Genomic DNA, 25,859 nt, shown 5'->3' on the forward strand with positions numbered 1-25,859 from the left:
CTAGGGATCCACAGAGTGCCCTCCGACGCTGTCATTCAAGCTGCTCCAGATGCCGAAGAACAGGTCGATGAGCTCGACGACTGTTCGAAAGATCTGACCGTGACTTTGTTCTTCTTCGTCGCCGTTCCGCGCGGCGACGGATTGCACGAAGGGCCTCATATTTTATGTCGACCGATGGTCTGTGCCTCGGTATGCTGATTTCTCTGATTTTGTCCCACAGGGTAGAAGCAATGATGTCCTCTATTTCGGATGGAGATGTGATACTCTTACAGGCGGTGCCGACAGAAGTCTTAAAATAAGTCCAGTTTGTTTGACGAATGTAACGTGAGGCTGAACGGCGAAACCAGCTAAAGTGAACGTAAGTGGGGAGGTGGTCACTACCATGATTCTCTAGATCCGTCGACCAGCATGCTGAAGGCAGAGGGCTCCTTGATACAAACGTTAGGTCAAGTCAGCTGCTGTAGGATGTGCCACAAATAAATGTAGGAGACCCCTCATTGAGCACATTTAGCCCCTGACTACACATGGTACGGTAATCGTTCAACAGTACCATATGCCTATGCAATTTTCTTAGGAGTTTCGAAAAATAAATTGTGTAAGAGCTAAGTAATGGTGTTCTTGTATTTGCCATAAGCAAGGACGACGCGTTCACCCTCCCGAGTAATACAGATGATGGAATGTGTGCCAGAAGCTAATAAGTTCATTACGATGTCATATGACACTGCCTAGCTTACCTGTGATTAAGTGCGCTTTTTGTGAGCATTAATGAACTAAACGTAATCTGAATCTGATCAATTATGCTTCACAGGTACATAAGTATTAAAACAACAAACACAGTGGAGGCCTTTCTCCCAAACAACTTTTAGTTTATTTTTTTTAAGTAATGCATGTAGTCTTGCATTCCATGCGTCAACAATAACAAGGCCAAAAGCACAAAGATGCTTCTTACTGCTGGCAGTCTCAACTATGCTCCTGCAAAATAAATGAGAATGATATTACATCACATACGGGAGACACTCACAAAATGTTCAATACACGTGCTAGTGCTATAAATGACGTGTGACTTCGCATAAACTTGCAGTCACGTCAACAGTGCTGCTTCGTAGCAACATCATGAGCCTTCTGCGAAGACAACATGGCATCTGAGGGTTTCCTTGTAGCCGTAAATGTGGGAATATTTCATATGCGCTGCCATATGTCCAAAAATTTATAAAGGTCAATTTTACGCAGAAAGTTTACAAGTACCTTAGAACGACAACATGCTGTTCATGACAAACATTTCGTCATTCATTGGCTAGACTGTGAACATACCAGCGCCTGCAAGCACTCATTCTCGTCCCATCTGGGCACGGCCACACAAGATGATGACAATCCACTGCAGACGCTAGGAAAAAATTGAATCCACACAATATATAACCATCGGCCCCGGGGCAAGTCATGCATATACTACGTGTTTCAGCAGTTATTTCAACGAGCGGGGTAATGAAGGTTTGGATTCCCAAATAGTCACGTTTATGAGAAAGCATGCAGATGACAATTAAACCATTGCGCAGTGTAAAAAAAGCATGACATTTTGAGAAGTGTAGACAATTACCCGTTTATTCACACAATTCCAAGAAAAGGTTTGCCCGAAGTAAGCGTCTCATCAACAATGAAGTAGCTTTCTTGTCTTTTTGTCGAATATAGATTTCTCGCCTGCAAGCAGGGTATTTACTTGAACTTAAACCAAACGAATCACTGCAAGTCTTACTGTATGTAATACTGATCTAGCTTTCCCGGCGATAATTGTCATTAAAAGCGATACCTGCCACTTTTTACTTAAATTTATTTACCACAAATCGTGGCTGTGGCAAATCTCCCAGTGCACTCAAATTACCTACAACCAACACAACTTTCTGAATTTTTCCTTTGTGCGAATGCCCTACCTATGATGCGGAATCGGCCAAAGATAGGCGGTTTCCACAGAATGTGTTATGAGGATTACAAAATAGAAACTGCTTTAGCAGGCAAAACGCTTTACTAAGCACTGAGTCTATTCTTAACATCACGTGGAGTTCATCGAGACATCAAAAATTTGCATAAAGTTTTCCACAGTAGCCGTCGATGCAAGTGTAATGCATTCTTTATTATGTTTGAAAACAAATACATGGGTAAACTTGGCAACGTGAGCTTCAACTAAATCAGGACAGGAACTTTCGTGTTGTTTCTCAGCTTGAATTCATGCGCACCTTGATAGATGCTTTTAATCATGACGAATATTGCCAGGAGGCAAGAAGAACGTTGTAGTGTTCACAGTTCTCTGCGATGTATACACAGAATTGATGCCGTCAAACCAGATCTTTGCAAATAGATATTTAGTGCCCGGATGCGTCCTTGTGTTCTGTCTTTTGTCATTTTTTTATTCCTTTCTCTGCATATATCAGATTTTTTGTGTCATTTGGAATGTTCCTATTATTACTTCCCCTGTTACCAAACTGGCATACTCTCCTCCTAGGAGTAGTTCCAGCCCATGGCTAATCCTTCCTTTCCTTAACACTACATTAGCTTTAAAAAATGTCCGGTCAAAGCAAAAGCTATAAATAATAACCATGCAAAACACATTTCGACAATAAAGACGCTGTTCCTCTTGTAAGAGTTACGTTAATTAAAAGAAGCAAAAAAAGCTAAAGCAGCACAGTCACAGTAATCAATATGTCATAAATCTGCCTTGTGTAACGTGGCGGGACATCACGCGGCGTAACTTGGGAACAGTAAGCTATATTTAAAAATCCCGTCATGCTAACAACATCATGGACGCCATGTACTATTACGCCGAGGCCCACCTAATAAGTCATCTGTTAAATTTTGTATGGGCAATCCTGCGCACAAAACATGAGCAGGTTAGCAAGTGAAACACCCGTACGAAGATTACTGTTAAATAGAAATTTAGTGAGAAAATCATGGTATTGAAAACCCAGTTTTATCTCGCTTGAAATAATGCTTTATGTGAAGTACCTCACATAACCTACAGATGTAATGCTTTTTATACCTTGTAGTTTTTGCAATTTTTGTAAAGCTATCTTTGTAACATTTTCATTCTGAGCTCCTCGCTTTATTAAGATGCTGCTAAACTTGTCCAGTAACTTTTCTCGATTTTGTGTATACGAACAAGGCCGGAACTTTACTCCAATATTGTGCATAAATGAATCAGCGCATCGTACCATATGCCTAGTGAACATTTTATCCCTTCATCATCTACTCGAAAACGTATCGATGCCTACAGTTCATACAAGACATACTCACCACATCTGCATATGCAAACGTCTTCTTTAAAGTCACAGGAGATCCTCTGCCACCATGAGCAAAAACCCCACTTCCAAGGTGTCGGGCAGCCCCCGTTTTTCTTTACTAAACGAAACAAAGGCAGTGTTGAAGATAAGCATCAGAAAATAAATATCGACCGAATAACTACAAGTTTCATCCTGACCAAATGCGCGACCATTACCCACAGCTTACGCAGCGCGTACCTTATAGGCGCCATCTTAGATTTACGTGCGTTCTTTGTAATAAGGAGCCCCATTTCTCTGCAGTTCTTTTATGAGAAAGTAGATAGAGAAACTAGAGAAATGGTTTTGAGTTGAAGTGCAAGTAGTTACTATTATCTTGATCATAGACTCAGATATATAAGAAAGTTATATGATTGTTAGCAGTGCTTAGGAAACTCCTGCCTGGCTACACCAGCTGCGTGATGACTTCTCTGCGGATCACGGTGCACTGCACTTGGACATAACTTGGATTACAACAAATAAATGTAACTCCTCTATATTGTTGTGCGGCGAAAATTTTTCCAACTTGTTACCAAGATATTCCTATAGTGACAACGGTCTTCATAATTTCTGTGCAACACAAATAAGGCTAATAAGCGTGGGGCTTATGGGATGGGACGTCGTCACATTGAATTAATACGAAGTCGAATGAATATTTTTTTATATTTTATCTAACTTGGGCGCAACTACTCTCATTATTACATTTACAGCAATTATATTTAGAAAAGCATTGATAACGACTGTGTGAACCAATGCCACCCCATTCGACAACCCATAAATGGTAGGACAACTTTGGTGACGTCATATTGTTGTGCACCCCATTAGGTTGGTGTTAAAATCACCTTGTTTTGGGGGCCGATTTGGTTGTGAGGCATGTCGTGGTGAGAGACAGAAGTATACAGTCCCACACTGCAAGAAATAACGCTTGTGAGCATTCACCTTGTGGACCTCGATTTACTAGCGGGGAGTCGGTAGATCCCCCTTCACATGAACGGTGTGGACGAGGGTGGCATGGGCAGACTGGTCATGCACAGACGAGGCGAGGACAGCATGGTTCGCGGTCCCTTCGCGGTCTGAATGCAGTGGACCGTGACAAGCAGAGAAGTAGCCACGCCACGCAGGTGGCGTAGCCAGCCAGGAGCTGGTATTCGGGATCAGAACCCCACGAGTTCTTGTGGCCTGGCACTGCAGGATTTCGTGTTCTTTGACGAAAACAACATGATAGGATAAGAGAGAATAGGACAGACTATCCGTCTTGTGGCCTTTTTTTCCCTCTTCTTCATTCTTCGCTTGTTATTTAGCTATTGGCCGAATATGTTCCTTCGTCATTTCCGGTCGTCCTTTTCTTTCCCTTCTGCACGCCATATATGCCAGCATCATTGCCTGTTTGTCTTCTTCGTCACCTTCCCGTCATTTCGGTGACGCACCGCACGGTATTATAGACATAGTGTACCATGATACCGTGCACAAATGATAAAGGCGCCAAAATAATTACTGGGCAAATGTGTGCGGGAAACCAAACAAAATTCTTTCAGCAGAAAGCAATAAGTGAACCTATTCACTTAACTCTACACTGATACACAAATTGTTTCACAATGAGAATAAGTCACTCTAGGGAAGTAATCAAACAAGATGGGTTATTTAGCGTTCTATCAGTACGATCTTGCCGTCTTCCAGTTGGTGAACGAGCGAACTGATGGAAGTTTTGCCGGTCAAGCTTTTTTAGGTTTAATTTGTAATACTGCCTCTCGGATACTCAGAATGGACGGCTTCAGAGTCTGTAGTTGCTGTTTTCAGGTAGTTGTGGCGACGCAAGCATCGTCATTGCAGGGCAGTGCGTTTGGGAAGCCTTGGAGTAGCATACTATCGAAATGCGGGAACACTACCGATGAACAATGAAACCTGAAAAACTACTTCTGGTTGACGTTCTTCGTATCACCTCAGGATATTAGTCAAACAAACAGTCCTGGTCAATCTAAACCATGGTCTGCCATGGTTTAGAGAACGCAAATGTGTTCGCATACTGCCGAAAGGATACAACTGATACAGCACTATGGTGAAAGAATGTTACGCAATCTGGGCCTTCTTAGTAAGTGACAAACAGAACATTCGAAGTAAACATTAAAGGCCACCTAAAAGCAAGGAGGTCGTGTAAATATCTGCACTTCTGAAGGCAACTTGCAAAAGAAGACCTTTATTTCAGGAATTTACCTCATGGATAAAGCATGATAGGACGCATGTAGCTGCAGCCGCCATGAGAAAGGTCGCTGATCTTATTGTAAATAACTAGAGGAATTTATAATGCAAAGAATGATAAGGCTACCTTATAAAGGCAATAGAGAACTTGGCGAGTTGATGCTGATCCTAGCTACTTTCTGTATCTGGCGAGTGATGCGCATGTGTGACGTGTTTTTCAGTCGTGCATTCTTTGAACCCCCTAAATATACATTATTACTAAGCAATATGTTTTTCTTCTTGCGACATTACGACCCTGTCGCAAGTTAAGTTATTCTAGTATCGTGGCTAAGGGAATGTTTAAAGTTCATTTCCTGTTCACCTAGTTTCGCTTTCCGATATTATCAGTAGAGAAGCATGCCAATCTGCCTTTATTTAGGCATTTCGCCTCGACACCACATGCCCACTTGCATGACGCTCTTTGGTGATATCTGGTCCTTGCGCACCAAACACAAAACATCATCATTAGGTGTTTCACTTACATTTCAATTCAATTAGCAGCGCATTATTTAGGGCGCCGGCCTTGACATTAGTCACACCAAGTCAACAATGGTGTAGCAATATATTCAACGCTTAAAATTCCGGTCAATGTCAAATGTGCCTTGCAATTTCTTGTAGATACACAGTATACGCTTTCTCTTTTTACTGTTTCTCCGAGCGTAACCGCATTAGAAAAAGCCCACGGCACATTTATTTTCTCAACCACAAGGGTATTTTATTTAGGAAAAGTGGCAAAATTTTCTGAGGAGATATCACAAGTACTAGTAATTTTTAATTCATGGTGCATCTAAACACAGTTACTGTTGGACGATAATCCTAAGGGTGCAATTGATGCTGCCTTTACATTCTTAAATGTATCATATTGTCACAAAAATACTTGTCTAGAGGAGCGTCGATGAACATGACCCTTCTAATATGGCACGCGACTTCAGCCATATGCGTCAGCGCTTGATTGCTTTGTAAACGTATCGTAAATACGGATTTATTTTGCCTCTGCCTCCATCTAATGTTTTCGCGGTTTTTGCTGGGCAAATGTGCGGTTGGCTTACAGGACTGATGGACTGAAGGCCCCCGCTAGCCAGATGAAAGTTGCGTTAGTCGTTCCTGCGTTAATGCTATATAAGAATTACCATCGAAAAATGAACACTAAGTACCGAAGCCATTTGCTTCCGTCCTCAGTGTTTGCTTTCTTTACAATGGAAATTCTTATAGTGCATATAATGGATTCTGTGGGTTATTTGGTCAGTTGGAAGCACTGCGCTCCGCTCACATTAAATATGCGGGTGATGTCGCTTTGATCTCGTGCCGAATGACCCTGGTGATTGTCTCAGATGTTGAAGGCTGAGTGCCCAAATGAAGGTCCTCGCACGTTCATGTTGCTGCCATGTTCAAAAGTCGGCCGAAGTAGTCGGCGATACCTCAGCATTCAATAATATTCTCTTTGACTGTCGAAGACTCTTTAAAAACTATCATGTTAAACATGTCGTTCAGGTGCCTTTTAACTACGAGCACGACCTTACTGGCTTCTGTGATGTTGACGTCAACTGTTCGGAGAAGCGCCAGAACATCCTAAACGTATGTCAGGAACGGCACGGCAGATGTCTGCACAGGTGTGGGAGGTTCTTTTTTCACGACACGCTGGCAGCTTGAACGTTGAGGAAACAAGTCGCCATATTTCGTCTTGCATGCGGTCTAGCTTGTGAGTTCATGTTCGTTGTTATTGAAACGGTCATTTGCAGTGCCTTCAGATAAATGATGACGTTCTGCAGCATAAAGGTCGGGTCCAACCTAACATCTGCGCTTACGAACTCATACAGTGGAATGCAGTCATCGACGTCGTCCCCTTCAGTGCAGGAAATGGTCCCAGGGTCACGGGGTTGAGCCAGGATTATGGCTGGCATGGCGGGCGCCGCTGACACAATTTCACCGCCGGCAGAACAGCCTAGAATGACGAATTGGTGGCCACTGCGAAGTTCGCTCTTGCGTTAATCCCCTGCACTTCCACACCGCCGATATCTCGTGTTGATCACCAGTTCTTTCTACTACACACCTGAACAAAATGATCGCTCCAGACCTTGCGCCCCATGAAAGTGACGAGCTCATTCACCTTCTAACCTATTAACGGAACGTCATTGCCTGTGTCGCCATCCTCGGGGTCAAACGTGCGCTGTCAGGCACCGCATCTACACTGCCCATCCGATGCACAGACAGTAAGGCCGGCCATCCCCTGCTGAGCACCACATCGTTCAAAAAGGACTTCCACAAGATGCTGCGAAATATATAATCGCGCCGCTTAGCAGCCCTTTGGCTTCTCATGTGGTTCTGGTTAAAAAGAAAAAGAACGATATCTGTACATTTCGCGTGAACTACTGGCCATTGGAACTCTTGCTGGGACTTGACTTCTCATGTGGTTCTGGTTAAAACGAAAAAAAAAACGATAGCTGTACATTTCGCGTGAACTACTGGCCATTGGAGCTCTTGCTGGGACTTGACTTCTCATGTGGTTCTGGTTAAAACGAAAAAAAAAACGATAGCTGTACATTTCGCGTGAACTACTGGCCATTGGAGCTCTTGCTAGGCGCATGGCCACAGAGTTGGCAGACGACAGGGACAATGCGTGATCTTTAACGTTTCCTAGGTGACACGAGCCTGGACTCACGCCTGTGATACCAGTTGTGTAATGTGTCCTTTACCTCGTTCCTCCCATTATCATGCCCCATTGTGACCCTTTTTCTTCCCCTCTTCCCCTTCCCTTACGTAGAGTAGCGGGTCAGATGCTCCATTATCCGGCCGACCTATCTACATTTTCCAGTCATTAAAATACTTCCTCTACTGGCCATTTAAAAAGACCAACAAAAAATTTGCGTATTCATGGCACGGTGGAAATCGATGTAAGTAGATCCTTGCATGCTGGCTGCTCTGATTAACGATAATTAGCGGTGATGCTGGGGGATAATGCGTAATGACCTCAATGTTTAATCCATACGACAGTGGTGAGTTGGTATTTAACGGTACTTTGCGTGCACCACTGCTCTTTGGCAAAATACACTGGGAGACGTGTTTGCTTCAGGAATTGTGCGTCATAAATTGCTCATAATCTCTGCGAATTGAACATTATCATTGCCTCACGTGGCACAACGCATCGTGGCTGAAGTGTTAAACTTTAATTGAATCATCAAGCTGTACGCAATCCAATGAATAATAAAATTGTATGTGTACATTGTGTACATACATTCCCAGATACGTTTCGCTGCGTAGCGAAGACGCTCCCGTTCCGCGCGACGCTTCTTTCGCGCTTGGGTGTCCTCAACGCTGATTGCCTGCTATGGAGCCATTTTTGCTGGCGCGTGTATACGTGCTCTTTCTGCACATGTGGCCGGCACGCTGTTCAGACGCCAGCTCCAAGCGCTCTCTTCACGCCATTGACGATTGTAATGTTTATGCTGTCATAGCGCAGTACCTGCATTTTGTCGCATAGGAAAGTAAGCAGAGCTTGTGCTTTGCGCAAAAACTACGCATCGCGGCCCGTGGCGGCTCCAGCCGGGATGCGCAGAGGCGAGCGCCATCTGGTTGTGTTGTGAGAAACCCAGCGGCGCGTACGGCAAGACCATCACGGCGCCCGGAAAATCGGGAGAAGGAACAAAGAAAGCGTCAGTTTAAAAAGTATGTGTATTCGCTCCCATGCATAGACGTCGTCCTGGAATACCTTCACGGCGACGAGTATTTTTCTTCAATCGACCTCCAGCCAGGATGCTATCAAATTGCCCTTGATAACAGGGATCATGACATGACTGCATATGATACCACTGACAGCCTTTATCAGTCTAAAGTCATGCCCTTCTGCTTATGCACGCCTGTTAATCTTTGAAACCCTGATGTGAAATACGAAAACACCCCTGTACTTAGATTTCGGTGCACGTTAAGAATCCCCAGGTGGTCGAAATTTCTGGAGTCTTCCACTACGGTGTGCTCGTAATCAGGAAGTGGCTTCGGCACGTTAAACCCCCTAATTTTATTTTTTACTGAGCGTGAGCAGCCGGGGGCCATGTTATGGTAATATTCATCTAGAGGAGCGTTAATGAAGAAGTAGGTTTTGATCTCGCGCGCCCTGTCGACCACATAGTTCAGCACTAGATTGCCTAACAATCAGGAAGAAAATTTTCTATTCGAAAGCAGAATATCTTGTGGCAGTGCATATATGTCGCGACATGCTACTGGGCTGAGGAATTATATAGGTGATTGAAATAGTGAAATCGGAAGGGAGAGTAGTAAACAATAATTTTCGTTGCTGAGGCAAGTAATCATCAGCATAAAATTGGGTGAGAGTTATTCTCACTGTATTTCAAGCTTGACCACAGTCTCCTACACAATTCCTTGTCTTCCTAATCGAACATCATGTTGGTGACTCAGACGTCACTTATAAAAATTACACTGGCGGCATTGCTGCTTTCAATAAGCTGCATGTGTGTTTTGTGCATGTTTATATCCAGCACCGAAAGAAAACAAGAGTTCAAAAATTTTTACGCAAAACAAAGAGACCTAATTGTTTTATCCTCTACATGCGGCGTGATCTTCTTAAGCGGCTTGAATGGTGACAGTGTGATGCAGTTTCGAGTTGGTTGCAAAAAATCGCCACGCATTCGCAGCATAACTCACTGCTAGTATCGCAAGACACGGTTCTAGCATATGTCGCATATGTGGATTGCACCAGTTCCTAAATGTCGCTTCTTACTTCAGTAAAGTTTAGCGCGAAACAAAATGCGAAATAAAGCACCAGTTTCGCCGAAGATCTCACGTGAAAGAACGTGAAGCATAAATCATTGTCACATGTGAAAATAGCACTGTTCTTTCTCTCGAATCGGTTACAACCACTTTCACGAAAAGAAAAATGTATTTTTCCCAGACTTTCAACTGAAGAAATGCCAATTACTTACTGCAGGTGCACTGGCAGTTTCCATCGCGCCTCAAACATGTGACTATATCCGTGCCATTGCATTTTGTCAACTTCACTGGACACTCGGCAGCAGCTGAAACCGCAAGCACATTGCACAGTGAAGCAGTTTCCAGTTATAGCAACCTTGCTAGGTGCTCTATATTCAACTGCCAAGTAGGTTTTGCTTTCCTTTAGAGCAAGTGAATACAAATACGTGTATATGTTATCGCATTAACGATTACAAGGAGCAAAGCTGAAACAAAATTCATAAGCTTTCATTCGTTGACATTTCTGACTTCAGGGACAATTATGGCGCATTTCTATTTTGGCTAAATTATGGGGCATCGCAGTATTGTGTTTTAGCTCCTGCTCTCCCGTGCGATTGCTGACCTTAGACTGATTTGAGAAGTGTTATGAATTTATCATGGTGAATTTACATTTCCAATTATTAATTTTGCGGAACTGCTATTGACATCAACATATCTCTGTCCGGTATGTGGAACTTCAGTGAACATTGTGCCAATGTTTATTGAACAAAGTAGGTCCTAAACGTCATCATTGTGGGCTATAAGCCACAACAAGATCCAAATGAAAGCACTTGAAAAATATACGCGCTCAACAGACACGTCTTTATTTTTCGGCTTTGCTTCTAGTCGTTGAATGAAGGTTAAAACTGAGCGAAAAAGGAAACGACGACAAGAGGAAGGAACACACACCGCAGCATGAGCGCCCGTGATGTGTTTTGTGTTCCTTCTTCTTGACCTCATTTTTTTCTCGCGCGGTTTTAACCTGTCTTCAAGTTTGAACTAACTAGCACACAACAACGTCCAAATAAAGTCGTTGGACATTTATTTCTCCTCAGTTTGCTTTGATAAGCTAGCCGTGCGTTTGTACCCACGAGGAGAGACGAAGAGTTTGCTTTTCTCCTGATGGCCTCGCGCCACCCAATGATTTATCGCTGAGCATTCCAAATAGACACCTCCGGCATTGTCACATTTCTGGGGGACCATTAGAGTGAAGCAGCTAGAAGAAAATAAACATAATCGTAAGCGCTTCCTTGTCCTTGTGCCTCTTTCATCGTCCCCGTCTGCTTGTGCATGTAAAGCTTCAGGATGAATCAGTTCTAACTAGGCCTGCTGGCATTGGTGTTTCAGCTATTAAAAAAAAAAGCTCAATAAAGCCGGTCGGCGAAAGTTTACAGCTACAACTGGTTTAGCAGGAGCAAGGTTGATGTTACAATTTATTACAACTTAGTGGAGTATTCAGGGGCAGTAACAATACGTAATTTTTCCGTTACTTTCTCTGAAACAGAATCAAGTTAAAGCATTTATTCGCATGCTAATCACTATGCGTATCAAGATGAAACGTGAGAGGAAGATGTCACAAAAGAGAGAAACATGTGGAAAGTTTGAAGCAGCGGGTGCAAGCTGAAAGTACAATGCACGGCGTATCATGAAAAACGTCTAATTGTCAAAGAGGGAATGGCCGCATTCAAATCCAAGAAACCGAGAAGTAGGTGATATCAGCTAATATAAAGAGTACCATCTGTAGTAACATGTTCCAGTTTTATTTGTTAAATACGTGGGTTATTTGCAGCACGCATGAGCTATACGAGTGTTCTGATGGCAACGACCCGGTCCGCATTGCTGGTATTGATTTGGTGTCGCCGTCCTCCACCTAAGTCGATCATAGAAAGCTGCAGATGATGGCGCAAAACGTCTCCACCAATGCCTGTAGCTGTCACAGAAAGAAACTGCTTCAAGAGGGACTCGCTCAAAGTGCCTGCCCATCCGCCAATCAGCATACAACTGACGTTGCAGTTGCGTTGAGCGACAGTCGCCCAACTCGTCAATGACAAGGAGCAGCTGCAGTCGCTGGGCCTCGGAAGCCAATGCGCACTTTACAGTCGCGCACATCAAGGCATCGTACTGGTTGGTAATGTGGTGGTGGGGCAATCGCGCGCAGCTGGCGGTGGCCAAAAATGAACAGCACCGCATGTGACTAGCCCTAAACGGCTGCGTCTGACCCACATTCTCCGTCACGATTATAACTATAGCTTGCCAGTTGTAATATATCGTGGTAATGGCGGTTCCCCCTTCGTACTAACTAAACAGTCGCAAATTGGTCAGCGGAGGTGTCTCGAACTTCCGCAGTAACTCGGACGGTACCGATTTGTCAATGATGTTAATGACGAAGGACCCTTCAGCCAGTAGGAATCAGAGGTGAGAGTTTTGTAGATAGAAAGGAAGCATGTGCGCAGTGTAAGCTCTGCTAGCTGCCGTTGGAGACGTTGAGGTACGGAGCTCATGGGGAACATTGCGGTCATCATTGTAGAGAACACGTCACTGCTCACAAGACGTTACGCAAGAATATATTTATTGCACTAGGCCCACGCACCATTCTCTTCATCGTCGGTGCAACAGCACAACCACATAGCCTTTATTTTTTCACAACGATAAGCCCAAAATGGCTTTGACTTTTCTAAGCTGAAACTGCAGCAGGTGATCTTTGATGTGTACCTGAATCGACGTACAAGATCACACGTAGATACGAATCTACGTACGAGATCTAAGTACGAGATTGCTCGAACCTAGAGCCTGAAGGTCACTAGCGCAGCACCATAGCCAGTGGGCACCCACGGTGGGCTTTGGACGTATAGGCATTCGCAGCGCATTTGAAAAATGTAAACATTCGCAATTATAAAAAAATAGCGCAATCAAATTAACATCGGTAACTGATGCTGTGTACCACAGAAACATGAGCATAACGTTCGCCCCAACAGTACAATAATACTACGGGTAAGCAATGTCATATAATTGCATGCTTATGAAGAAAACATGACAACACGTACCGACAAGACAATGAAAACAAAACTTTTGTTATCATTCACTGCTTCGCATGTATCTCCTTTACCTGCGACGAAGCATAAACGTCCACGTCTTTGCTGGGAACAGCTCAGTTAATTATTGATGATGTTTTACGTGGCAAAACATTGATCTGATTATTAGGCACGCCGTACTAGGGGACTCCGAAAATTTGGTCCACCTGGCGGGAAACGCCCAGTAATGCCCACTTCCATCCAAGCGTATCCACACGCACATGGAAAGATTATACCCGATCGCATTTCGGATTAGTCCCTTTCAAAATAAAAACAGAACATAGCATCGTGTGGATGCTGTGCAAGAAGCTTAGAAGTGTAAAGAACAAAGCAAGATAAGCAAAGGAGTAACGATGGGAGTTACCAATTGAAATAACTTTGGTGTCAAGCAGAATATGTCAGTTTCGACCAGAAAGGACCAGCAGCAAAACATAAATGAGGCGCAATTGAGTTGCAGAGCGTCGGAAAAGTCACTGAACGGTCGGGTTCATTGAATGACAGATATGGCTTAAGTCTGGTACCGTCAAGAGCTTCAGAATGAGGAAGATGACAGGACCGCCTTAACATTCATTGCGGAAGGACCCGTAGATAACTTTGGTGATGCGCTTTACAACCATATGAGGACCGAAGTAGGGATGTAACAGTGTTTTCGAACGGCGGCGCGGTCGGATGGGTCTCCACGCCGACACTTCATCGCAAAGATCAAACATGTACGCTCGGTCGCAAAGATTGTAACGGTGGGCGTACGTAGGTTTAGCGACAATGAATGCGATACAACGCGAGTTGGAAGACCTCCTCAGTGTGCTGCGTGAACGTCACTGCATCGTTATGAAACATTCTGAGGCTGTCCAGAAACAGTCATAGTAGTTGTTCTGGGCATAATATATGTCTTACACCCATGATTTTATAAAGTAAACTATATGAGAATGACAAAAACTACAGTGGTTCAAGCACAGAAATGGGAAAGCATTAACTTGTTCTAGTTAGAGTATGGCATTCACACGCCACCTTTATGCGAAGGCTGCGAATTTGTTCATCCCAGTGAAGGTGCTAGTAAACAAACACACCCCAATATTTGAAAGAAATAACCTCCTCCATTTAGCACGTAGTGCAGATAGAGTTTGGCTGATGCAGTACCAATGTTATTTCTTCTAGATATAAAAACAGCGTAATTCGTTTTTTTTACAGAATGGTATGCTGATTTCATTTCAATAAACCAGTTGCTTACCTTTGTAAACTCCGACAATATGTTGAGTTGCTGTGGTGACAGACTATCTCCTGTTAATATTATGGTCATATTATCCATATACTATAATGGTTTAGAATATACAAGAGCTTTGGGGAGATCACTTATGTACAGGAAAAAAGTAGAGTCATTCTTCAGGTAACCCCACGCTATGGTGCTGTATGCGAATTCGTTATGAGTAACTACTTTTTGTTTGTGTGAGGACCAGTAGCTCCAGAACTTGACTGTTGCTGAAGTCGTAACTTTCGAGCCTATGTATCAATATATTGCGGGAAACTGTGGCAAATGCCCTTTTTACATTTACCAGCAGTGCAATTGCTACCGCACTGTTGTGAAGTGCGCTGTTTATAGCTTGCGGGAGGATCATAATAGCTGTTCCTGTAGACCTAGCATGCCAACACGTCTTGCAGGATCTGTACTCTTCTCAAGCATGTGGAAAATACTTACATGCTGTCTGGAGGAGCTGCACCATGAAAAATACAATACTCAGCAGAATGCACGTCTTTATAATATAGGCTGCAGGGAAGCTGAAAATTCCTTGTTGAGTCTGCAAGGAGATAGTATTTAGATGCAAGTTGTAAGTGAAACTGCAACTCGACTAGAATGAAATTTTAGTAAAAACTCATTTCTTTGAAAATAAGTGTCAAATAGTCTACTAAAAAGCATTCTCATATATTAAGAGTGAACGTCGCCATCACAGTGTCAGCTCTGCGGTAATCGGGGACTCCGAAAGAATTTCGATCACATGAAGTTCTTTAACAAGCATATAATTCACGGTTCATGAAGTTCTAGTATTGTACGTACACTCATCAAAAAGCGACTATGAAAATAACATACGCAGTGACAAGGCCTGTCGACAACATGAGAGGTGTCTTAGCCAGCCTTCTTTGAGAAATTAAGCTAGGGTGGCAAGCACGCTCTAGATGCCCATCAAGCTCGGTGCTTATCTGCTGAAATAATTATCTTAGAGCGCAGCTCCTAGGCGCCCTTTCCAAGCGTTGAGTGCAGGAGTGCCTCGATGGCTTAAATAAGCGAACGAGCACAGCGAAAGATTCAAGAGCGATCGCGGAGCGCAGCGGGGGATGAAATGCGGTGAGAGCGAATGGAGCGCGAGGAGGTGGGTGCAGCGGAGCCACGGAGGAAGGAAACTAAGGAGAGGCCCTACCCCCTCCGCGCGCTAGGAGAAAAGTGTGGCGCAAATGACGTATAGGTTCTCATTTTTTTTGCTGCTTTTTTTACTTTTTTTTGCTGCATGGCCACGCATTTTGGGCCACAATGGCGGCGTTGTTCTGAGTTTTTGAGCGCTCACACGTGTTGCTCTGGTAGGTTTCGTGCCGTGGCAAAGGCGCTGTGTGGGCGGGTTTGCGTTAGTCACCGTGTCTTGTTGCGCTGTGTTACCTGCACCGTGCTCTGCCGGATGTTGCGCGAGCGCGCGCGAAACCACGCGCAGCGCGGCGTGGTTTCGCGAAAGATGTAAACAAGAGAGGAGGGTGGCACAAAAGGCGGAGCATCGCCAGTAGCAACGCCAACTTCCGGCTTCACTTTTGCTTCACAAAGAGTGACGTCAGGGCCTCTCCTTAGTTTCCTTCCTCCGTGAGCGGAGCCATGAGGAAGTAAGTGGAGGAAGCCACCTTGAAGAACCGTCAGATGGCGTTCACGACCACGCATCCGCGGTCGTGAACTGCATGAGGTGATTGTACTGTAAGAGGTGATTGGAGGATTCGTGGAATAAAAGTAGGGAAACGATAAAAAACGGCAACGTGCAAAAGCACAGTTCGCAATAGGGGATCAGAAAATTTGGTTACGGGAGTTCATAGTGCTTTTTTTTATTGTTCAACCTAGGTAGGACATTAGGCACTATACTAGCAAGAGCTTGGTGGCACAACCCACCATACCGTTCCAAAGGGTACCCTCATAATATCCATCTATGCAACCACGGCAGCGCCGGCACCGGACGCGCGGGAAAATAAATAAAAATAACAGAAACTCGGCCTCGCGCATAGCCTTTCTTGGTAAAAATTATGGTGACATCGTGATGCAGTTGCCGCGAAGCGGTGACCGTATGGCCGGTCTGTATATAACGCCACGGGTCGTGGCTGTCGGTGCGATGATCGGTGCGATCCCTCAATACATCGCGAAATAAAAACACATATTCAGCTACGCTCAAGTTTTCATTATGGAGTAACGTAACCGTCGATGATTTTTGTAATGGTGCATTCGAAAGAGTTTGAAAAACATGGTTGGTAAACAGAAAAGCTAAATGTATCTTCACGCATGACCCTATCACAAGCCTGACCTCATCCATTTTTTTTTTCTAAATACGATGGTCGAACGTGTGTTTCAGCGCTAAGCACTATGGAGGAGTGACTTACATAGCAATGGGCTGAGCAACTGTCATGCTGGATCGCCAGGCTAAATGCCCCGGTGGCTACACCCCCCCACCACAACCACATAGAAAGCAAGTTCAACGTTTTTGGAGCAAGCTGTTTAGAGAAACCTTCGCAAGTGCTACGTTTACACGGTAAACTTTGTGTTTGACTATTTGCCAAATGTGGTACAGGTTGAACAACAAATCGTAACACATACCGCATGCTATATTTATATGCTTCTATTTTTAAAGTTAGGTCAAGGTAAGATATGATTCATATAAACATATATGTCCATACACGTCTGCCTGTTTATCTACCTATCTGTCAATCTATTTATATACCTACCATCTTACTGACCTGCACACCGAAGTTTTCTACTAGCTTGAATCACTTTGTGATTGAGCAAATGGACTATGGTGTAGCTCATCAACATAAGCTACTGCTTCCTCTCAAGAGTACTCAATCAGACGCACTGTACCATTGGACAATGCGTAATCAATCGAGACACTTCACCCTGTCCTCTACCCGTGACATCTTTGTGTGCCCTTTAATTTATTCTTAAAGTTATGCCACGTGAACATGATAGAATGTGGAAGAACTCGCGTTGATAGAACGAAGAATCTGGTATGAAAACGACGACATGATGACAATGTAATGACGTTACTTAAGTACTGTCCACCGTATAACGACACCGTCAATATAACGGCATGACGACAATGTTTTCACATTGAATGTGCGACAATGACGGAGTGACGACACCAGCATGACGAAATCGGCTGAGGAACTAATAATTACGACAGTAAAAGGACTGCAAAGACATCGCAATGACGGTGACACAACGAATGCATAACGTCGGCTGTATTATAAGGACGCAATGATGATGAAAAAAAATTACGTGCCAAAACCACTTCTTTATTATGAGGTACGCCGTAGTGGAGGGCTCCGGAAATTTTGACCACGTGGGGTTATTTAACGTGGACTTAAATCTAAGTAAATGGGTGTTTTCGCCCCCATCGAAATGCCACCGCCGTGGCCGGGATTCGATCCCGCGACCATGTGCTTAGCAGCCTAACAACATAGCCACTCAGCAACCACGGCGTGCAATGATGATGAAGGCTTGACAATAGTACGAGGGAAATGAAATAAAGACGAATGTATGGCGTTGTTGGTGCAAAGAGGACTGTATCATGAAGTCTGTAGTGCGATGATGCGTTGCGACGATGGCGTGATGAGTGTCGGATGACGAAGTTGGGACTAGTGCGGATGGAACGACCACGCGGTCATAGTACCCGTGTCGCAGGCTTGATGACGAGGGCATGACTGCAGTCATATCATTCCACTAGGCTGACAACAATGGAACGAACACGATGACATCACCATCATGAGTCCACACTAGTGCTCAAAGCTGTTAGATACGTTGGGCAACTGGATCGGTGTAAGTAGCTAGCTAGCTAGCTAGCTAGCTAGCTAGATAGATAGATAGATAGATAGATAGATAGATAGATAGATAGATAGATAGATAGATAGATAGATAGATAGATAGATAGATGGATAGATGGATAGATGGATAGATGGATAGATGGATAGATGGATAGATAGATAGATAGATAGATAGATAGATAGATAGATAGATAGATAGATAGATAGATAGATAGATAGATAGATAGATAGATAGATAGATAGATAGATAGATAGATAGATAGATAGATAGATAGATAGATAGATAGATAGATAGATAGATAGATAGATAGATAGATAGATAGATAGATAGATAGATAGATAGATAGATAGATAGATAGATAGATAGATAGATAGATAGATAGATAGATAGATAGATAGATAGATAGATAGATAGATAGATAGATAGATAGATAGATAGATAGATAGATAGATAGATAGATAGATAGATAGATAGATAGATAGATAGATTAGATAGATAGATTAGATAGATAGATAGATAGATAGATAGATAGATAGATAGATAGATAGATAGATAGATAGATAGATAGATAGATAGATAGATAGATAGATAGATAGATAGATAGATAGATAGATAGATAGATAGATAGATAGATAGATAGATAGATAGATAGATAGATAGATAGATAGATTCGCCTTTAAGAGTGGAACGAGATTGCGTTCAAATATCCCTGGCTGGTGCTCACGCTTCCCAGCAACAGCAGCTTATGTAACAGTAACGTATACCGGAAAGCGCTAGAGACCAATGCTATGCACGAAGGCGAGCTTTCTGTTAGATACGGAGTCTCTCGAGTGGGCCGATCCCGGAGGTCTTGCATAGCCGCGCCAATTAATAACACCGGTTCAGGTGTCTGTTATTGTTTCGCACTTTTAATATTTACATCTCAGAACATTTAACATCAAGGACATGCGCTGTCTGCGTTTTGTTTCATGACATTTGTTTGTGGGCTGCAAGTCCCAAAACTCCGAGGAATATTTTTGTCAAAAATGAGAGGCATGGTATAACCAACTTTATTGATTAACGTTAATGGTGTGGCAATGTTACCCCCATGTACCACGTGTCACATAGCAGGGCTTGGCATGTACATACACCTGAATATGTACTAAAGTTTTCGCTCACGGCAACTCTGCCGACGCCGGCACCTAGTATTCGATGACATGGGGCCCCTCATGCCATCGCGTTTGAAGATAAAGCCTCTTCCTGCGGCTGGTGAAAGCACTACGGTGATCGCAAGGCTCTTTTAATTGGAACATACATGGGCTCATAGCAGCACAGCGATAGTAGACTTAGCACATTAGCCAATTTTGTTTGAATGACAGTTCTCACTTCGAACCTATGTCATTGAAAAAACCGTATAATTATCGATCTTTTCTTTTAAACCGGAAACGCATAAGCCAGGATATAGGTGCCATTAGCCACGCTAAACATCTTGTGTTAGAGTGTAGCGCCACGTTTGGCATTATATTTTCTAGAACTTTTGAAATGGTTTAGCAAAAATACAAAACTAAAGATAAAAGAAGGGTTCAGTTATATACAGGCTACTGCAGCTTCATCTTGAAAGCAGAGATAATCGTAATAGCCTCACCTGTATATGTTGTTGTGCGGAACTCATTCTACTTACGATATTCTTTCGATCCACAACCTAACTATTCAGGCGGTGTCTTCATTGATCAGCGTCAGCCTACTTGAAAAGTCTGCGCTATGCAGAACTGGCTGTAAGCCTCCACTAAGCCTAAACGTCCGCTCTTCTACGTAGTGTTGTGTAGGAAAAAGGTTATGCACTTAGGAAAAAAAAACAGGTTGCCTATGAAACGAAAATGGAAATGGTCATCGCTTATCATTCTTCCGCTCAGTAAGCCTTTGGGGCTTTTGGGCTAACATGAATGAACAGAAGGTATTGTTACAGAAAAATGTCGAGACTGGTTTGCAAGCCTTACTACATCAAAGGAGAATACCAAGAATTTTGTTTGCGGTTCACAGTATGCAGCTAAAAAGAAATGTCACTCGCTTATTGTTCTTCACCTCGTTTCTTTCTCCTAGTTCAAGAACAGTACTATATATATATATATATATATATATATATATTGAAGCGGTATGAGCCTTCGAATAGAAGATGAAGAAGCGCGGGAACCGGGGGGACAGAAGAAGAGAAGAGGGAAGTGAGAAATAAATGTAGACGAGATGGACGCCAGTTCCACAGCAACGCTTTAAGTCTACTGTGTCCTTTAACTAGGAACGCTACAATATTTTGGCGCAGCCGACAACTGACTCCAACATGTGGGTGACATTTTTCCTCGAGGAGACCTCCGCAGAGAAGATCATCTTTTCGAGATACCAAGCTCAAGACGAACCAGCGGTGGAACTACCTCGCGAACTCAACTCGGCAGACCTCGTGAACCTGGTTTTAGAGAAGGCTTCCATAGACATTGCTGAACTACGTCGGAAGGGTGCGGTGAAAGTGAACTTGCGTCTGGCGATCTTCGACGAATTAGTTCTTGAACCCATGCGTCGAAAGGACACTGCATCACGGTCTTCGACAGAAGAGGTGAGCCTCGTTTTGAAAGCTCTTCAGCTACAACAAGAACAGATGGCGCAACAAAACCAACTGGTGACGTCACTTATAAGCTCTCTAAACGCTGAGAAGCCGGCGACTAAATTTGTCGAACCCGATACTTTCGACGGCAAGTCTTCAAGCCCAGAAAGTTGGCTTGAATTCTATGAATATGCCGCTGGAAAGAACAAATGGCACTCTAATGAGGACAAAATTACCAACATGCGCAGTTATTTAAGAGGTTTTGCACGTAAGTGGTACGATCTGCACATTATTGAAGATGTTGGCAACTCTTGGCACCAGTGGAAGGAAAAATTCTTGAAGACATTCCGAAGCAACCCAGTGCAAAGATGGGACGCCGCGCTCAATTTCGAATTCACGCAGGGCTCCCCCGTCGAGTATTTCTTTGAAAAACGCCGCCTTTTAAAGCTGGCCGAGCCTATGCTTCCTCCTTCTGCCATAGTAGCTCTAATAATGCACGGATTGCCCGCGGAAGTCCTGAAGATAGCGTAAGCACGATCACCTAAAACTATAGACGGGCTCTTGGAGTGCCTTCACGACATACCATCTACTTCAGACGAAACTATAACCGCTGGCTCAAGTAGTCGCTTCAGACGGACCGGCGCGGATTGGTCAAGCCGTAATCCGCGAGAACCGAGCCGCCTTGCAGGCAGTACAGAGAGCTTGGGTTGGCGTGCTCCCAGAAGTCGAGTGAATAACGTCGACAACGACCCTGTCCCCATACTTTCAGACGCTCAAGAGTCTCCGACAACAAAAAACTAATAAACAAGGGTGATCAGTCCGACCCGATGACCACAACTGAGACTGTTTATTTAACTTGCTCTAGCTTACTTCACATTCCTGTCAAAGTGGGAAATAGACATATGATGGCTTTGGTTGACAGCGGTGCTTCTGTGTCTATAATAAATGCCAAGCTGGTAGATTCAAGTCACCTGCATAGTGGAAGAGTACTACGGGTGCAAGGGTACGATGGAAAAGTGACAATGCATAATCAGTGGGCCTCAGTAAACATCGAGTTCCAAGGTCATGAAATAGAGAGTGACGTACTGGTGATAACGGGGGTGACGTACGACTTTCTGCTATCCAGACCAGACATAAAGAAACTAAAAATCAACGTATATTGGGACGATGCAGTTTTAGTGGAAGGACTATCAAGGGAAGAGACACAGCAAGATAGAAAAGATAACCTGCGAATTGTCAAGTGCGCGGAAGATATTGCAACGACCTACCCTGAACTGGTATGCGTAGGAAGCTATCCACAAGAGATGAAGTCGCACAAGGTGCCTTTCGAACTAACTGACAAGACCGTCATCCGAAAATCACCTTATAACATGTCACGAGAACGTAAGATATGGTTGAAGAAAGAATTGCAGGAGATGCTAGACGCCGATATAATCCGGCCTTCGGTGTCACCCTTCGCTTCTCCCATAACTATTGCGCCGAAGGAAGATGGAACTTTCCGACTGTGCACAGATTACAGGGTTCTGAATCGCCAAACAGACCTTATACCATTTCCCATGCCGAAGATAGACACGATTATAGATGAGACAGGTGGTTGCCGGATTTTTTCACGCATTGACTTGTGCAAAGGTTTCTGGCAGATCCCGCTAACCGAAGAAACAAAAATGTACACTGCTTTTATCACGCCCTTTGATCTGTACGAGTATAACCGGCTTCCTTTCGGCTGGAAAAACTCGCCAGCATGGTTCCAGAAGATTATGAACGAAGTCCTGAAGCCTTTTCTGGGTGTCTTTTGTAACGTGTACATAGACGATATTATCGTCTTCTCCAAAACAGAGGCTGAACATCAGGAACACCTTTCTCGGGTATTAAATGCCTTGAGCTTGGCACAACTCAAGGTTAATTTTAAGAAAAGTGCATTCTTTCAAAGAAAAGTTGTGTTTCTTGGAAGAGTATTTGATGGGACTACCAAAAGCACGAAACAAGAGTCCGTCGAGAGAATATCCAAACTGGTTAAACCGTATGACGTCCACTCATTGCGTGTATTTTTGGGATTAGCAGGACATTTCAGACCTTTCATAAAAGACTTTGCTATAAAAACAAGATGCCTCACGCGCCTAACGCAGAAAGAAGTTCCATTTGAGTGGGATGAGGAATGTGAGAGAGTCTACCGTGATCTGGTGCACAGAATCTCTGCTGACCCTATTCTACGCATACCAGATTTCACTTTACCCTTTGAACTGAATACCGACGCCTCACATTATGGAACAGGTGCAGTCTTGTACCAGAAATGTCCAGAAGCATCCGGCCGAGAAAAGCGACATGTAGTAGGCTACTACAGCTACACCCTCAAGCCACCTGAAGTCAACTACACCACTACTGAAAAGGAAGCTCTTGCTGTCCTTAAAGCAATTCAGTACTTCCGTACGTACCTAGAAGGTGCGAAGTTTACTTTGTTCACGGATCACCAGGCACTCACTCATCTCTTGAATATGACCCAACCTAAGGGACGTATCGCCAGATGGGTGAACTACTTGCAGCAGTTTGATTTCACCATCTCCCACAGACCTGGACCCCTTTTGACTGATGCAGATGCATTGTCTCGACTGATGATACAGGCCAATAAAGAACAGTCGGAAGAAATCAATGAAGTAAAATTGTGGGAAGGCACTGAACAATTAATTTTTATGGCAGGTCGCTATCAAGTCCCGCCAACGCTGGTTCCCAAGGTGCTTTATTTGTACCACGATAGCCCAGAATCTGGAGGACACGACGGATTTTGGCGCACATACAACAAGCTAGTCAAGAGATTTACGTGGCCTCACATGAAAGAAGACGTCAATCAATACGTTCGTTCATGCCACATTTGTCAAGTCAACAAAGTGAAATACAAGCAGCCTACAGACGCCATGATAATACCTTGCCACTCGAACGTGCCTTTTGAAGTTATACACCTGGATTTTGCCGAGCTAAATAAGAAACGAGAAGGAGTCCGAAAAACGCAAGCTTTTCTTCTGGCCATAGATGAGTGCACCAGGATGGTCGCGGCACGGGCAGGACAAGAAGATGCGAATAGTGTCATCGCCCTCCTCAAACGGGATATGTTTAGGACAACCAGAAAGATCGGATGTGACAACGGACCAGCGTTCAAGAGTGAAAAGTTAGCAAGATGGGCTCGAGACCACAATATATCAATCAAATTCTGTGCACCATACCATCCCGCGGCGAATGGGCTTGCAGAGCGTGCTATACGAGATGTGAAGCAATACATCAGGATGTACGATAGTTTCCCTGGTGGATGGAAATGCTCTTTAGAAGCAGCTGTAAGACATCACAATCGCTCCTACACCAGTGGCTTGGGATGCAGCCCGCAGTTCGCTTCTTCAGGAGAGACCCCTATTCTTCAAGCGGACCTTGAACTGGGGCTGTTAGACAATCTCAAGATCCTCGAGGAAAGGAAACAAAAATCACAGGAGGAGAGGTACCGTAAACGAATGAAAAAAAATTTTGACAAGAGACATTGCTCAGCTATCCCAGACATTCAAGTCACCGACCTCATCCTAGTTAGGAAAGGAGTAAGAGAATCCAGTGCCAAATTTTATGGTCCTTACTCTGTGACAAAGACAGCCACTCAGAAAGGAATATTGAAGACTGTGTGGTACATTGGTGAACGGGGCTCAGTTGAATGTGCTTCGATTGGAAACGTTTTCAAGTATTAACCCAGGAGGGGTTAGCAAAAGAAACCTGGAAGGGTGAAGCGGTATGAGCCTTCGAATAGAAGATGAAGAAGCGCGGGAACCGGGGGGACAGAAGAAGAGAAGAGGGAAGTGAGAAATAAATGTAGACGAGATGGACGCCAGTTCCACAGCAACGCTTTAAGTCTACTGTGTCCTTTAACTAGGAACGCTACATATATATATATATATGTATATATATATATAGCTATATATATATATATAGTAGTAAGGGACTCCGGATTTATTTTGGCCATCTGGGGTTCTTTAACCGGTACCGAACGAGCGGTCCATGGACGTTTCTGCACTTCACCCCCATCGAAATGCAGCCGCCGCGGCCGGCATTAGATCCCAGGCACTCGGGTTAGTAGCGCCACGCCTCAGCCACTACGGCACTACGGCGGGTGCGGCGGAGAAAGCAGTGAACATCATTTTTATAGAGTGCGTTTCGCTTAGACGTTACCTGTTAGCGCACAATAGAACGAAGCGAAAAGTCTAGCTGATATTTACGACATGGTGCTCATATTTTATGTGATGGCCAACGTCTTTTCTGTGACATAGACGGGGTGCTGGCCAATCTGTTGAGAATTTGCTGGGCCACGTAGCACAATCTGCGCGGCTATACTTTTCCGGTGTCAAATAGTATAGCGCAGAAGCACACCCACAAATGTCTAAACAATGGGAAGACAGGCGGTCTGTGGTTTGCCATGATGCCGAACTAACAAGCACAAACAGTGACGTTTCTGTACTTTTCTGGTCAATGGTTCGGGTCGCATGGTTGCTGCACGCATTACCTTTTTTTATTCCGAACGATGAAAATTGTGCGTGTACACATGGCGCTGCGTTTGCGACATTTGAATTTTGCGCCACTTCCCGCGCACTCTATTAGCTCCAGCAGGCGCACTGCTTTACTGCGATAAAGAAAGTAGTTCATCAAAGAAGCGAAACAGAAAACTTTCATACACTTGCAAATCGCCGAAATTGTTCAGCAATGACACTACATTACAAAACTTGTTATTAAATGTTACTATTCATGATGACATAAGCACGTATTTGTATGCGTGTACTTGTATGATTCTGAGTTTGCGCTATTGACGCTTCGGAGCATTCCGGGAGTTCGTGCACGCCGTTCGCATGCCGTTTGCT

General features: G+C 44.0%; 1 long non-coding RNA gene across 1 annotated transcript; it reads right to left on the reverse strand.

The window, feature by feature from the left end:
• Positions 1-875: 875 nt before the first annotated feature.
• On the reverse strand, positions 876-15,146 carry LOC135910136 (uncharacterized). The gene is made up of 3 exons (XR_010566917.1): positions 15,045-15,146; positions 3,283-3,387; positions 876-972 (listed from the first exon to the last, which is right to left on the reverse strand). It is a non-coding gene; the product is annotated as an uncharacterized lncRNA (long non-coding RNA).
• Positions 15,147-25,859: the final 10,713 nt, after the last annotated feature.

Source organism: Dermacentor albipictus, chromosome 7 (assembly GCF_038994185.2).
Source record: "Dermacentor albipictus isolate Rhodes 1998 colony chromosome 7, USDA_Dalb.pri_finalv2, whole genome shotgun sequence".
NCBI lineage: Eukaryota > Metazoa > Arthropoda > Arachnida > Ixodida > Ixodidae > Dermacentor > Dermacentor albipictus.